The 15289-nt window shown below is 46.1% G+C and overlaps 1 long non-coding RNA gene across 1 annotated transcript in view; it reads left to right on the top strand.

Annotated features, from left to right (window-relative positions):
• LOC144771486 (uncharacterized) overlaps positions 1 to 451 on the top strand; it is a 28219-nt gene extending 27768 nt beyond the window's left edge. The window contains exon 4 of the long non-coding RNA XR_013599308.1: positions 111 to 451. This is a non-coding gene — a long non-coding RNA (uncharacterized LOC144771486). The remainder of the gene's footprint in view (positions 1 to 110) is intronic.
• The last annotated feature ends 14838 nt before the right edge of the window (positions 452 to 15289 follow it).

Raw genomic sequence — 15289 nt, 5'->3', positions numbered from 1 at the left:
CACAAAATTGAAAGAGCCTTTAAATCTCACGACGCGAATATAAAACAGTACTTTGGGAAATGTTCGTGAAACTCAAATTAAAATGTCACTACCTCCTCTCGTCCTTCTAGTGTCCAAGTCTGTGAGGAGAAAAGACAAGCGTCATTGAGAAGACTCACTCCGAGGCGGCGTAGTCAAGCAAAGTCAAACGTTGCCAAGGAAGAAGCTCCGTCTAAGTGTGCCGTAGCTGGAGCGCAGCGCAGAGGAGTTTGGAACGCAGCGTTCACGTAGAGCGTCAGAAGCAAGCGTGCATTGTTTGGTAACGCAATGACGACATGAGTTGGAGAGCCTGGAGCGTGACTGATCACGAGAATGGAGAACGCGCGAGTGAAGGTAGTTATTTGTTTTTCAAAAGATGCTTCCTTATGAGTTTGCTATGCTCTCAGTCATAAAATTGTTAATAAAAAGTCATTCAACCCAAAATGACTCTGCCGCCAGTCCTCAGAAACGTGACTCTGCCGCCATCCCTCAGACATGTGACAAACCACTCTCCAAAGCAAGTAAAATCTTCCACGAGTGATCAATGTCTAACACTTCAATGAGATGAATGTACATTAAAAGACAAAGTACTTTAAGAGTCAAGCAAATGTAAATGTAAATGTATTGCGACTTATATAGCGCACGTATCACCCGAAGGTATCAAGGCGCTTGCTTAGGGAACCCGTCCTGGTATTCCCCTGTGAGATACCCCGGCAGGGTATCCACAAGGTGAAAGCCAGGCATCCCGCCGCGAGGGGCCGTAGTGGAGATTAAGCAAGCTATTGCCCAGAGTCGCAGAGTGTGACCCCGTGAGTCGAGTAGGCACCGGAGCGAGAATTGTCAAGTCCGTGGAATTTTTGAGCCCGAGACCCGCCGAGGCGGGGAATCGAACCCTGGTCCACGGCCGATCTCAGCATCCGGGTCTGCCGCCTCTAACCACAGAGCCACGCTCTTCCGCGTTTTAAAAAAAAAACATTACGTAAGGAGTAACAAGCGGACAGATCTTTTCAAGCCTCCCAGGAAAAGTACGCTCTAATAAAATTGTTCAAACCCAAAATAATCTGAAGAGCGTAAGAAAGTTATTGAAAGAATGCTCTTTTCCTCTAGTTTCACTGCCCAATAATAGGTTTACAGTTGCACAAAGTACCTTTAAGTGAGGCTTGGTGTTGAGATCCTTTTGAGAGATTTTCTTTTGAAGTAAACCTTTTCTTCTTCAATATAAATATTGAAAGTTGAAAGACAAGTTTTCATCCCATCCTCGTCACCAATGTGAAGAAGCAGTAAATCAGGAAATGCAGGATGATGATAAGGTTTCTTTATTTATATCTCAAGAAGTAAGGATCTCATCCACAGGAGACACAGGCAGGCAGTAACTGATTCAGTACTGGCCCTCAATTAGAATATCAACATAACTACATCATAGGATTCTAAGCATAACATTCTATAATCAGCAAGTCACACATACACAGGGATGGCACACCATAATGAAGGATGCCACAACTCAGCTAGTGGTGGCACTGAACCATCCCCATACCGGGCCCAACAAACTTAGGGATTGCTTAGAAGCAGTAACCTCATGGATGACATCTTCATGTCTCAAACTAAACGGAGACAAGACCGAGCTGATGCTCCTAGGCCACTCCCTCAATCCTACTCTTGACCCCCTCTTGCCTGCGTGTCTTGGACACCCCCCCACGCCCAAGGACACAATCAAGAGCCTAGGCATCTGGCTGGATAAGTCTCTCAGATTTAAACATCAAGCAGCCAAACTTTCAGCCACCTGCTTTGGTTTACTCAGGCTTATCCGAAAAATCATCCCCCTACTGCCATTTAAAGCCAGGCAGATCATAATCCAGGGTCTCATCTTGTCCCATTTGGACTTTGGAAATGCCCAATACCTAGGGGCCCGACAGGCCACCTTAAACAAGCTCTAGGTCATCCGTAATTGTGCGGCACGGACCCTCCTCCAGATCCCTCATCGAACCTCTGTTAAAGCTGAACTTAGGAAACTCCATTGGCTCCCCGTCAGGGATAGAATTGCATTAAAGGGCCTGTGCATCGCCCATCGAGCCTTCCGGAAAATGGGCGCCACTATCAGTCACTCTCTGATCACCCCGTACCAACCCAACAGACAGGACAGCTTAGATCGGCTTCCTCCTTCCTTGTCACAGTACCCAGAATTAAGAGAGCCAGATGTGGGGGCTGCTCCTTCTCTCACAAATCGGCCAAAATCTGGAACTCCCTCCCCCCCACCTACGCTCAGAGCACAATCTTCTGTCCTTCCGAAAAAAGCTAAAAACCCTGCTGTTTAACAATTCAGACTAGGTCCCCTCCGCCCTCCCCCCCAAAAAGCGTTTGTCCGCAGCGCTAGGACGCCTCAGGGTAGCGACCGCGCTATACACATGTTCTTTTCATTTCATTTTATTTCATGATACCCTGAACACACAGCCTGCTTTCCCGCTGACCCGATTAGAAGTGCCCAAAGGCTCGGGGAGGTCACCGCCCCGTATTGTCAGCCTCCTTAGAGGCTTCAGCGCACTTTGATGTGATGTGAAGCCGCACCGACGTCCATTGTTGTGCGGGTCATGGCTTGGTGAGCAGGCCTCCCCCACAGTGCCCCTCTCCCTGTGAGCTGGGGGCTGGAGGGGGCGAGGTAACACTCTGACACAGACCCCCTGACTGGGAGGGGTACATCAATCAGGTGGCTGGCCTTGTAATCTGTTAACATGGCTTCTAGTGCTTGCTGTTACATGGCGAGGCACTGTGTGATTCTTGGCAAATCCTTTCCCATACTTGTAGAGTTGATCGGAGTGGAGATATGGCCGGGGGGGGGGTGTTACACCTGCAGAACAGGGCTCGAACTCTGATCTAAACTTGACATGCTGTGATAAACAACATTGTAAAGTCATTTGGCCCTTGGGGCAATTTCGCGTTTCATAAAACTGCGAAAAAGTGAAGTATATGTGATGTGATACGAACCGTGGAATTGTGCAGTGTGGCACTGTTCCAAATGTGTATCCCAATATTCACACTGCTCCGGTGAGGTAAGAAGGGGGTTATGTTAAATCTCCACAGAAACGTATTGATACCTTGCAAGGCTTTGGAGTTTATTGCCTAAGCCGCCTGCGTGGGCTCATTGAGCGCATCAACATATATTTTCTTTGAGTGTTAATGCATTAATTAATTTATTATACGCACACTCAAGGGCTCCTGGCGCCAGGGATCTTGACTTCTTGGAACACCCGGGATTTGAGAAGTTTTCTAAGTTTCAGGTGATCTTGTGTGGTGGCCAAAAGAATGGGCCACTTGTGCTCTGGGAGTTCTTCCCCAGGAAAGGTTTTCAGAAAGGGACACAATGTCAATAGATCAGGGATTCTCAGATGCCGGGGGCCTCAAAGGAAAAGAAGGTTTCCTGCACCAATTACCTTTAGGAACACGTTCATTTTTTAAGAAATTGTGCTACAAACTTGTAAAAATATAATAAAGTCTCTTCAAAATTCAAAAAGGTGTATTTCAGTAACATGCAGATGTGTTTTTCCTTAGTAAATCAGATGATATCCCTGCAGTGAGGGGCATTTGTTAGAAAAGTGATAGGGCCTCATTTATGAGGCTATGCGTCACTTTTATGCCGCCGGTGCGTCACTTTTTGTGACGCACCAGTGGCGTAAAAAATGCGCCTTGTTGTGCCATATTTACAAAGTGACGCATCTAGGTAGATGCGTCACTTTGTAAACCCTTGCACCGCATTATACCTGTGCCAGGTATAATGTATGCAAGGGGGGAGTATTGACGCAAGAAAGGGTCATAGAAGTGACGCAGTGAAATCAAAGGGCCCGATTCACAGAATGAACTTAAGACTCAATCCTAAACGTATTACTATTTTGGTATTCACAGAATGCACTTACTACTTTTGGCATTCACAGAATGAACTTACTACTTTTGGTATTCACAGAAGTTAGGATTTTGTCTTAAGTCTGTCTTAAGTCTGTCTTAAGTTTGTCTTAAGTTTGTGGGGGAGGAACTTATACCTCTCCCCTTCCCCCAATTCGGTCGGAAGTGATGAGCGGAACCCTGAAGGGGTCTCCAGACATTAGGCTGTCCAGTGTGCCCTCCTGTGGCACTAAAGGTGCCGCCCTCTTATGAGGGTCCTCTTCGGGGATGTCAGTCAGCCCACATAGTGCCAATATCGGCAACACTCACCAGCCCTCATGCAGCAACACATAGGTAACATAAATAAGCACACAATACAACTTTTGGTGGAAAAAATAGCTGTAAGTTTATTTGCATACCAACTATGCCAAAATGGTGGATTATCTTACAAGCAAGCCTCCCCTCGTGGCCTAACACCTGATGGGCCAACTTGCATCGTAGCCTTAGCCAATCGTTGCTTAGCAATTGTGGTGAGGGGCTAGCCCCTCCCATTTCTGGTGAACCATCGGTCCACACCCTTACTCACGCCCCCCGCCCCCCTACGAGGGGCGGAGCGTTCAAGCGACCCCCGATTGTACAGGTTTCCAACCGTCTGTAGGACAGACGAGCCGCCGTCGCACCTCAGGGTCCACCGCAAAGACTTCCTGAGTATATTAGGCCTCAGCGCCCTTTGTGCTCCTGAAGAGTTTACCCCTGAGTACCTTTCTGACTCTGGATCGCCCTGTAACTCAGCCATAGACCTGGGTGTGGCGACCGTCGCAGCCAGGCCTGCCCACCAAGGCGATTCACAAAAGGGGGTGGTGATGGACAGAGCATCTGAATTAAGCAGAACACTCATACCCAGTCAAAAGATCAGGGCTTGATCCATCACCGTTTTTTAGCTCACTGCACCATCCCAGTTCAGAACCTGGCTACATGCAAATTAGTCTGTCCCTGGCCCAGTGCATCATGGGAACAGGGCAGACCAAACTACCAAGCCAATTCTTTACTGGAAAGGAAACAAGCTTCCGGGGACCACCAAGGCCGGCATTCCTACTTACATCCTGCTATTTCTAGGGCCCCTCCCAGATCCAGCAAGAACAGGTCCATGCCTGTTCTGGACAGATGTACCCCATCGTCCTCAAAACACCCTGTGGATTTGGTGTGAAGCAACCCATGTCTAATGAAGCCAAATCCCTGCTGCCCTGTGAATTTACGCATAGCACCATTCACCCTCCTGCGCGCAGCCTCCATTGCCTCCCTTGATCAGCTCCATGCCACCGGAACCGAAGGGTGGGCTCGTACCACCAAAGTTCACATGTCCCTAACTGGTTGCTCAATTTGCACATTGTGGTTTTAATGTTTTGAAGCAATGTCCTTTTCCCCAGCGCAGTCAGGTCGTTCCCACCCAGACGTATACCTAGGATGTTGGGAAGATGGGTGCCTCCCCCCAGGCACTGTTGCAGTTTGCCCAACAACCCATTCCATTGCATGCCTGGGTGCCCCAGCCAAATTATCTCGGTGTTGGAAAAACCATGCCTCCACTTCAGGCGTTCAGCCCACTGTGCCAGTCTCAAGACGCCAGAATGGCCCATCACTCAGACCTTTGTTCATGGCAAATAAAGAAATGTGATGTTGCAAAATGTTTATTGACACCACAGCACATCAACATGAAAACAGTAAATTACACTCCTAAACACACTGCTGCCAGTCCCCGGCACTCCGTGACAGAAACAAAATCAACGTCCGTGGGCTCATGGCCGTATGTATCATTTGAAACATTGGGATTCCCACCGCTCCACTTGTTTGGTCCCTTCTGCTGGCAAGCCTTCATTGAATGCTATTGTTGCCACCCCTATGTAGAAAGAGTGACTGCAGAAACGCTTGCCAAGATCCACGGTGCTGGACAGCGCCTAGCATGCGTGCATAATGTGTTCCACCTGGAACTTTGTCAGGGGCATGCCATCTGCGTGCAAAAGCAGATACCCATCCACTACCGGGCGCAGGGCCAGATAGGCGGCGAGCAGGCCCACAGGGCAATACTTGCCATCGCCCAAACTGTGCAGCCAGAACACCTTCCCTTCCTCGGACTGGTCCATCTTAGATCTTCTTAGAGTTATTTTAAGGGAAGAACCCAGAGAGCACCGTATCCTGTATTTTCAAAGCCACCCCAGACCTGTCGTGCTTAGATCTAGCCACTAGTTTACTAATTCTGAGGGCCTGAAGAAAGCCAGGCTGAAGGTGGCCGCAAATAATGCTGCCTCAAACGCAGAGTGGGTAGCCTAGTGCGCCCAGTCCAGCATCCCCTGTAAGGTCTCAAGGTCTATGGGGGACCTATTGTCCAGTGCCCTCGGTTCGTTCCTGGCCCAACCTTTCAATGCTGCTCTGATCAGGAAGGATTTGGTGTGGTCGGACTGGCCCCACAGTCTAGCGTGGTGACTAATTGCCACAAGATGACCTGAAATCCAAGAATGACACTTCTTGTTGTCCTTGGCCCACACTATGAAAGACTATACTCTGTTATCTAGAGATGGCGTGCCTTCCTCCTAGGATCCCACCGCTGAACTGAATGTGTTGCGCTCTGCATTTGACGTTATTGTACAGACACGCCCGTACCAACTCCTCCAGGAGGCACAAAACCAGAGGGCAACTCGCTGACTGGAAGTTGATGGCCTGCACTACTGCCAGGTTGTCAGACCAAAAGAGGACCCTCTTAGCCACCAGTACTGCAGGCCACAGGTGAAAAGCTACCACAATTGGGAACAACTCTAACACTGTGATGTTGGCCGTGATCCTCTACTTATGCCAAGAGTTGGGCCATTTTTCAGCACACCACTCCCTATCCAGGATGGCCCCGAAACCATCTCTGCCTGATGCGTCTGTAAATAGTGCTAGGTCAGGGCTGCCTGCCCAAGGAACCCTCCAAATTACAGAGCCGTTAAAATTGGCCAGGAACTCCGCCCACATGACCAGGTCCTGTCTCATTCCATTATTTAGTTTCACCATGTGGTGCTTCTTTTTTACCTTGGCAGTGGCCCTGGCTAGCCTCCTGGCAAACACCCTGCTCTGTCCTGCCCCAACACTGACTGAATAAGTTGCTCTAGGTCCCAAACCTTGTCTGAAGGCAGTCTGGACTCCCTTGCAATGGTATCTAGCTTGATCCCCAGAAAAGTTAAGACCTGCGCCGGGCCAACTTTTTTACCTTGCGCCAGGGGGAACCCCCAGGTGGCTGGTCAATTTCTCGAAGTCTGCAAGGGCCTGATTACAGTCCTGCATGCCATCACTCCATATGAACAGGAAATCGTCTAGATAATCGGTCACTCCTTCCACCCCACAGGTCTCCTGGAGAGCACACTGCAGGAAGCAACCTCAAAATATGCACAGGACACCGCGCAACCCATGGAATATCTCTGTCTCCTCCATTGGCGCCTGCGCCACCTTCTCATGCAAAACCTCGTTGCCTTTGGGACCTCTACCGGCCCTATCCTGTATGTACAACTTCCACTTAATCACACTTGTTTCCTGTGCAAGTCCAATCCTATGGGTTTTAGGGGAACTCATCACCCACGGCAGTATCGGGATCTTAGGTCTCAAAATCACATCACTTCCTAAGGTTAGTTGCTCCGTATCCACAAGAGCCCAGTAACATGCAAGCAATTATTTCTCAAAAGCAATATAATGTTCTCCAGCGTCTGGCAATTTCTTCGTCCAAAACCCTAAAGGTACTTTGGTTATTCCCTGCTTTTGCCACAAACTCTAATTAGCATATGGTCCCTGCACTGTTACATTCAAATCAACATCTACATCCCTCACTGGCCACAAATCGAAAGCATGCTGAATTGCCTCTTTTGCTGATTCAAATGCCGTTTGCTGCTGCTCATCCCATACAAACACATTCTTCTTTCGTGTAACTTTGTACACAGGGACCAAAATCAGACTCAAATGGGGAATATGATGTCTCCAAAAACTGAATAAACCAATGAACCTCTGAGTATCTTTTCTATTTCCCGGTACCGCAAACTGTTTAATTTTCTGTCTCACTTGGGGCACCACTTCTCGATGTCCCTGATGCCATTGGATACCTAAAAACTTCACACTCTGAGAGGGTCCCTGTAGTTTGTCAGGATTGATCTCCCATCCTTTGCTTTGTAAGTGCTCCACAATTCTGTCTAATCGAACCTGAACTTGTTCCTGCGTCTCTCCCTGTATCATCATATCATCAATGTAATGACAAAACTGTACTCTAGGAATAACTGACACTTCATCTAAATGCTCTGCCACCAGCCGGTGACAGATCGTGAGACTATGGAAGTACCCTTGAGGTAAATTTCTGAATGTCATTTATCTACCGCCCCATTAAAAACTGAATTGCTCTTGACATTCGGGGGCTATTGGTATCGAAAAGAAAGCATTAGCAATATCAACAGCCGCATAACAAGTACCAAGATGTTTTTGTATTTTCTCAATCAAAGTAACTGTGTCTGGGACAGCAACAGTCAAAGGAGGTGTATGCTTATTCAGATCACAATAATCAACTGTCATGCACTAAGAATTATCAGTTTTGGGCACGGGCCAACAAGGATTATTCCAAGCAGATGTAATCGGGGTTATCACACCTGCTTCTAACAAATCCTGAATAGTCGCACTAATTTCGTTTTGTTCACCTGGAATTCTATACTGTTTCACATGAATCACTTTAGTAGCCTGAGGCAATTTCACTGGGCGGATTTTCAAATGACCGACCCTCACAACACCAACTGAATTGTACTGCTTCGATCCAAACTGCTAATGTCCATCTTCTCAATGCAAAGTCATTCCCTTCAAAATATCAATTCCAATAATATATTCAAAGAGAGGCACAATCAATGCAATATATTCTCTTTTTGGTATTCTCCCTATTTTCATGTGCACTATAGTCTGCACTGCTGAGGTCTCTTTGCCGCCTAAACCTGTAATAGTGAAATACTGTCCAGTAAACTTTTTGGGATTTCCAGATATCAGAGTGGCTTCTGCTCCGGTATCTACTAAAGCTCGGGCCCTCTGAATATTACGATGTCTCCAATAAATTTCAATATCAACATAAGGTCTGTTGTCTTTGTAAGCCCACCTTTGCACTGGAGCTTGACCTATTTCCTAGTCTGCCTTATATCTGTCTTTCGCCCAAGTCAAATCAGGATACATCGATTCGTACCTATTTGGAATAAAATCCTCTTTATTTCTTCTCTCTACCAGCCTATCACTTTCTAAGTCTCTCTCAATCTTCCTGTTTGAGCGGGCAGCTTTCTCCCCCTCCTTTTCTGGTATCTCACCCTCACTGCCATCTGGCGATTGTTGCACCTTATCTTGCTTATGGACTCTCCTGTTTCCTTCCTTTCTATCCAAACCTCTTTTTCGATATATCTGCCACAAAATTGATGTAGTTATCCCATCTGTCTCATTTCTCTCCACTCCAACCTGCAATAGAGCCATGAACAGATCTCTCCTAGACAGCTTGTTATTGTCAGTACGTGTCTCAGACCTTGAAGGTCTCTCAGTTTTCATCCACTCACCTAACTCTCCCAACTCATGAACAGCCTCAACCACTTCTGCTAAAGTATTACCAGTTTGATTTATCAACAAAGTAATCATCACTTGCTTGTATGCGGGAGGAGCGTTACGAATTATTCTATTCTGCACTGATGCGTTCAATACTCCATCCATCAGTTTGTGTGCATGGTCTAGAAAAATAGAAGACTTCATCACTTCTTCCTTCAATCTCTGTATACAATCTCTCAAAGTATACCAAGTTTTCTCATTCACCGGCCAATCTGATTCTGTTGGATATTTGTGGCTTCATCCAATTACAGCCAACTGTAACAAACTAACTTGATCATCACTAGTATAATTCCTAAACTGCTCCTGCACTGTAGAATCTGAACTAAGGGGCAGATTTACGTTTCCTGAAACATCCCTGCAAATAAGCAGGGATGCACCAGGAAAGATGTGTGATGCAGGTTTACCCTTGCACCACCAGAGATGCGCTGCATTTACAATGCGGCGCATCATGGGGCAAGGATAAATAGATGCGTGTCGCATCTGCTGGTGTAAGGTTGGCGCAGTGCTGGAGTTATGTTGCGGGTGCAATGCAACTCTAGCACTGTTCCAACCCTGCCTATCCTTAACATGGTGCGTCACGCCTTACGCCTGCTTCAAGCAGGTGCAAGGTAATGACGCAGCAGCGTCGGAAAAGTGACTGAGTGAAATCTTGTAGATTTCACTCAGGCACTTTTCCGAGGCATTCCTTAGACCGACCCCCCCCCCCGCTCCAGAACGTCCACATGAAACCTGATGCAGGTTTCATGTGGCGCAGGGTAAATAGGGCCGAACGTGGTGCATGGTTTACGCTGCCGTTGCGTTACAGAAGTGATGCAACAGCAGCGCAAATGAGGCGCAAGGGGCTTGTAAATCTGCCCCTCAGTGTATAGAACTTTATTTCATCTCCGTGATCTAGTATCACACCTGCACCGCCTAGATTAAACAATCGAACCATTCACGTAAGTAGAGATTCCCCAGGTTTCGACCGAAACCGATCTGAAATATCATTAATCTCCTGCTGAATAAAATCTTCCATGCTATCCATTGAAACTCCCTGTGGATAATTTGGACCACCTTGAATTTTTCGACGAATAATAGGATGCGCTTGAACCACTTTACGCCCCACTGATTCATTCTGTTTCTCAATCTGAACGGGCTCCTCAACCTTATTCTCATCTCCGCTATAGTCGGAGAGCTCCGAAGAAACCCAGATTTTTCCATCCCACATTTCAGGATCTCAATCAATTCCAGCATTTGAAATAGCTAAACACACTTTCCTCGTGTTAACTCTTCCTCTCCTCTTCCTATGTTTATACTTAGCAATCCGTACTGAGGCTTTTTCGGTTACAGTCTGATAAGTTTCTAGATTATCCATCAATAGTTTATTCTGACAAGTTAATATCGTAGAAGTATTCTTACTCTCAACACACTGTTTTTCTAATTTCTCACACTCACACTGCAACTTAACGTATTTTTCATGCATAATTCTGTAAGCATCGAGGAGAATCCTAACCCTCATTCCTAAAGTAGGAAGTTCTTCTCCTTTCTTCACAGGCGCTTTTTGAAAACACGCAACCACTTGAGCTGGTTCAGCATCAGCCAAACACGCACTTCGATTTACACTCAACCCAGCACAATTAGCCCACTCATGGGCAAGCACCTCATACGGGGCCATTTCCCATCCGGAAATTTCAGTTATTAGTTGGGAGTCAGCCTTTGATTTTCTGGCAAACAATCTCCTTCCCCTAATTCCACCCCTTCGATCCTGTGAGTCATGACGCCAAGATGTATTAAAATCTGCTTTTCACAAAAAGGACAGATTTTCAACTCAATTCTCCCCTGGGTCGAAGTATAACCGACACTCCCCCAAGGTTAGAAAAAATTATCAATCCAAACTTATGGAGTATACTTTTTGCACAGCACTTCCTAGGGCGGTCAAACTCTTAACACCCAAAGGCAAGGCAAGAAAACAAATTCAAATGTATGGGATGTAACACATATACCAATTTTATTAACATATTTCTCTAACAATATGTAGGCCGAATAATTTTATTATGGCAGACTTCCAACTAGCAAATGAACGATTGAAATGCATAATAAAAAATAGATATGTAGAGATATATATATATATATATATATATATATATATATATATATATATATATATATATATATATATATATATATATATATATATATATATATATATATATATATATATATATATATATTTACTCACTCTCTCCCCTTTCAAGAAGACCACTCGGGACACATTTGGACTCCAAACAGGTAATTTATTCAGGGCTTTTGGCGTGACCGGTTTCGGCGTGTGCCTTCTTCAAACACCATTGTCCTTAAACCTCGATAGCTCCCACAAGGATTCTTATGAGCTCCTCCTTCAAACGATAGTTGGTCTCACCTGGGGCTGATTGGTTGGTGCTCGCTTCAGTTTTGGGGACTACCAGTCCCAGAATACCGCGTGCTTGCAATCACCTTCAGGCACTGGGGCTTCGAAAATAAAACAAATGTTTGTGTCTGCTTTGGGGTCCCGAAACTCTCTTCCACACCCCAGTGGCATCACAGCTGACTGCACAGGCCAAGTGTCAGCGTCGCTCCACACCCTCTGTGCACGATGTCCCCAGCTGCTGGCAAAGCCTCGGAGGTCTTTGTGGCGGGCCGCTGAATTAACCCGACTCCTCGGAAACACTGCATTACTCTCCAATTATTTCAGCTAGGCCACTTTATGAGATGGTCCGACGTGCGCGTAACTGGAAACCGCGCTAGAATTGCACTCACTCTCTCCCCTTTCAAGAAGACCACTCAGGACACATTTGGACTCCAAAACAGGTAATTTATTCAGGGCTTTTGGCGTGACCGGTTTCGGCGTGTGCCTTCTTCAAACACCATTGTCCTTAAACCTCGATAGCTCCCACAAGGATTCTTATGAGCTCCTCCTTCAAACGATAGTTGGTCTCACCTGGGGCTGATTGGCTGGTGCTCGCTTCAGTTTTGGGGACTACCAGTCCCAGAATACCGCGTGCTTGCAATCACCTTCAGGCACTGGGGCTTCGAAAATAAAACAAAAGTTTGTGTCTGCTTTGGGGTCCCGAAACTCTCTTCCACACCCCCGTGGCATCACAGCTGACTGCACAGGCCAAGTGTCAGCGTCGCTCCACACCCTCTGTGCACGATGTCCCCAGCTGCTGGCAAAGCCTCGGAGGTCTCTGTGGTGGGCCGCTGAATTAACCCGACTCCTCGGAAACACTGCATTACTCTCCAATTATTTCAGCTCGGCCACTTTAGGAGATGGTCCGTCGTGCGCGTAACTGGAAACCGCGCTAGAATTGCACTCACTCTCTCCCCTTTCAAGAAGACCACTCGGGACACATTTGGACTCCAAAACAGGTAATTTATTCAGTGCTTTTGGCGTGACCGGTTTCAGCGTGTGCCTTCTTCAAACACCATTGTCCTTAAACCTCGATAGCTCCCACAAGGATTCCTTTGAGCTCCTCCTTCAAACGATAGTTGGTCTCACCTGGGGCTGATTGGCTGGTGCTCGCTTCAGTTTTGGGGACTACCAGTCCCAGAATACCGCGTACTTGCAATCACCTTCAGGCACTGGGGCTTCGAAAATAAAACAAAAGTTTGTGTCTGCTTTGGGGTCCCGAAACTCTCTTCCACACCCCCGTGGCATCACAGCTGACTGCACAGGCCAAGTGTCAGCGTCGCTCCACACCCTCTGTGCACGATGTCCCCAGCTGCTGGCAAAGCCTCGGAGGTCTCTGTGGCGGGCCGCTGAATTAACCCGACTCCTCCGAAACACTGCATTACTCTCCAATTATTTCAGCTCGGCCACTGTATGAGGGCTTTTGGCATGACCAGTTTCGGTGTGTGCCTTCTTCAAACGCCATTGTCCTTAAACCTCGATAGCTCCCACAAGGATTATATATATATATTCACTGAAAAAACCATAGGTTTCACACCAGTTATAGTTAGCTGGAAGTTTTACTCGCATAAAACCATTGAAATTCCCACGTTATAGTTAGTTGGACTCACTATAACTTGCGCGTGCAATGCACTGCTGATGACGTCACATATTACATCACTCATGACATGGTCAGTGACATCACTCATGACATCACTGATGACACCATCCAGTGAATGTGTGTCTTTCTAAAAAATAAATATGTGTTATATATGTATATGTTATTGAATATCTTAGTGAATACATATATTAGTGAGTAATGTTTAAATATTTAAATATATGGATTAGTGTTTCACTTTGTGCATAAGTGGCTGCATGGGTTGGTGAGTAGCTACATGTGTATGTATATGGGTTATTAGATGTTTTTCTTAGTATCAGTATGAGTGTTTGTATGGTTTGGTGGGGGTATTACTTAGCACATAGATGCATGAATGACTGACTCTCTCGTTGTATGTCTTTTGAAGACAGCATATGTGCAGGACTGTATGGGTGGATGAGTGTGTATATGTGTGTGTTAGTGAGTGAATGACTGTTTCACTAGTGTCTTTATCAGTAACTACATATGTTTTAATCTAGTATATGTGAATATTGATGTATATAAGTGAGTGCCCCTCGGTGCGCCTACCGAGGCGCGCCTATAGATATATATATTTTTTTTAACCTAAATTACTCAAAATCCACTGGAGCGCATATCTTGAGACATAGCAAAGGCACATCGGGCTACCAGTCCCTACAATTTTGCCAAATTTGGTGGGAATTCATTCAGCCGTTCGGGCTAAAAGTGAGTCCAACCGCCCTCTGGAAATTAACATGGGGAAAACATGTTTTGGGACCCCCCTTTTATCTCGGCCCCCGCTTGACGAAGCCCCCCCCCCTTTCAGGGAGGGACTGGAGCACCACGAGGCAAATTTGAGGAAAATTTCAGGCAGATTCCTCAACCGGCGCCAAAGTTTTTCCCAATAGAATGTTGCGATTTCCCTATGGAAAACAATCCTAACTATAACTAGGTAATTAATATATATATATATATATATATATATTCTCCATTGCTGGTTCCTTTTTGCCACTCATGCAGCGCTCGGAATGGGTGCGGCGCCCTGCAGCTGAACCACGCTGCTAATCTATTTGCCACTGTTCCCTCTCAAAGGGACAAAATGGGTCGCACTCCACGGGCCAATTTTGCAATTTTTATTTTTTCATATTCCACAAACTCAGGCAGATGTTAAGACCTACGCGTTTCGGTAATACAAGTATTTGTAATACCGAAACGCGTAGGTCTTAACATCTGCCTGAGTTTGTGGAATATGAAAAAATAAAAATTGCAAAATTGGCCCGTGGAGTGCGACCCATTTTGTGCCTTTGAGAGGGAACAGTGGCAAATATATATATATATATATATATATATATATATATATTACCTACTGGCGGTCGCCAGTAGGTATATATAGTTAGGATTTTTTCTCTATGGGTTATTTGAAAATTCTATGTCTAATAACTTTGGCGTTTGTGGACGGAATTGGCTGAAATTTTCAGGAAAATGGCACATTTTGTTTCTGAGCAGCCCTTGAAAATTTGGGGGGGGTTCGTCCAGTGGGGGCCGAGAAAAAAGGGGGGTCCCAAAACGTGTTTTTAACATTGAGTTTTCCATAGGGCGGTTGGCCTCACTTTTAGCCCGAACGGCTGAATGGATTTGCACGAAACTTGGCAAAATTGTAGGGACTGGTAGCCCGATGTGCCTTTTGTAGGTCTCAATATATCTGCTCCAGTGGATTTTGAGAAATTAACGTTTAAAAAAAGATATAT

Source organism: Lissotriton helveticus, chromosome 8 (assembly GCF_964261635.1).
Source record: "Lissotriton helveticus chromosome 8, aLisHel1.1, whole genome shotgun sequence".
Classification (NCBI taxonomy): Eukaryota; Metazoa; Chordata; class Amphibia; order Caudata; family Salamandridae; genus Lissotriton; species Lissotriton helveticus.
This window is presented reverse-complemented; position numbering and strand designations above follow the sequence as displayed.